The following is a 1,394-nucleotide window of genomic DNA, read 5'->3' as shown; positions in this document are numbered from 1 at the left end:
TCCTTGCCACTGCAGACTAACTCCAGACACACGTGCCACTAGCTTTAAATATGTACTGGGAAGTAGAACCCAGACTGTCAGGCTTTGAAAGTAAGCACCTTTAACCACTGAACCATCTCTCCAGCCCCTGTTTCTTTTCTTATGTGGGTTCAAATAAATTAATACCAAAGAACAGGTCAAGAACAAACGAACTTTTCTTAATGAGAATGTGTTCTGTGCCTACTTGAGCAGAGTCCTCTCGGCACCCTGTTCTGGGCCTTGGTTCCACTTATGCTTCTCCAGCCGCTTCCTCAGGGTCCCCTTGACCTCCTTATTCCTCACACTGTATATGATGGGGTTCAGTACAGGTGTGAAGATGGTGTAGAAGGCAGAGACTACCTTGCCATGGTCCAGGGCACGGTGGGACTTGGGCCTCATGTAGATGGGCATGATGGCACCATAGAACAGTCCCACCACCGCCAGGTGAGAGGCGCAGGTGGCCATGGCCTTCTTTTGGGCAGCGGTGGACTGCATGTGGAGCACAGTGGCCAGGATGAGGCCACAGGAGGCCAAGATGAGAGACAGAGGGACGAGGAGCATCAGAATGCAGCAGATGTACATGCAAAACTCAAAGGTCCTGGTGTCCGCGCAGGCCAGCCGCAACAGCGAGGGTGCCTCTCAGAAGAAGTGGTTGATTTTGCGGGAGTGGCAGAAAGGGAAGCTCGGGGTGGCTGGCATGAGTCCGTCTGCTCCTCCCAGCAACCAGGAGCCCGCGGCCGGGTGCCAGCACAGCTTGGGGCTCATGAGGATGTGGTGGTGCAGAGGGTGACATATGGCCATGTAGCGGTCATAGGCCATGGCCGCCAAAAGGAAGCACTCGCCCCCTGCCAGGGTGAGAAACAGAAAGATCTGAGAACCACAGCCGGTGGGGGAGATGGACCTGGTGTCCATCGGGTAGTTGGTTGCCATTTTGGGGAAGATGGTGGAGACCAGCATGACGTCCATGAGGGAGAGCTGGCTGAGCAGGCGGTACAAGGACGGGTGCAGCCTCGAGTCCCCAGCGATGAGAAGGATCATGAGGGCGTTGCCCATCAGGGTGGCGAGGAAGAGTGTGAAGTGCCACCGAAAAGCCCCAGAAGGATGAAGTCAACCGCTGTGGTGTTGTTTGCACTCTCCATGGCTTTGGTCAAACCTGGAAGACACGAGAAAAATAAACAAAAAACGATGTCTGCTAAAAAAAAAAAAAGATGGTGTGGAGAGGAAGGCGGGGTGTGTGTGGATGTTGCAGACAATGGACTGAAAACTTCCTCCAGTGAAGCCAGGCAGAATCACTGTCCAGAGAGGATGAAGATGTGACTTACAGGGAGCTTTAAAACATGAAAACTGGGAATTAAACATTTCAGGTGCCTGGGCTG

At 53.4% G+C, this 1,394-nt stretch overlaps 1 pseudogene; it reads right to left on the bottom strand.

Moving 5' to 3' along the window:
• Positions 1-219: 219 nt before the first annotated feature.
• LOC101603787 lies at positions 220-1,157 on the bottom strand (annotated as a pseudogene).
• Between the last annotated feature and the right edge of the window lie 237 nt (positions 1,158-1,394).

This window comes from Jaculus jaculus, chromosome 6, assembly GCF_020740685.1.
Source record: "Jaculus jaculus isolate mJacJac1 chromosome 6, mJacJac1.mat.Y.cur, whole genome shotgun sequence".
Lineage (NCBI taxonomy): Eukaryota > Metazoa > Chordata > Mammalia > Rodentia > Dipodidae > Jaculus > Jaculus jaculus.
The sequence above is the reverse complement of the archived record's forward strand: the minus strand, read 5'-3'. Positions and strand labels throughout refer to the sequence as shown.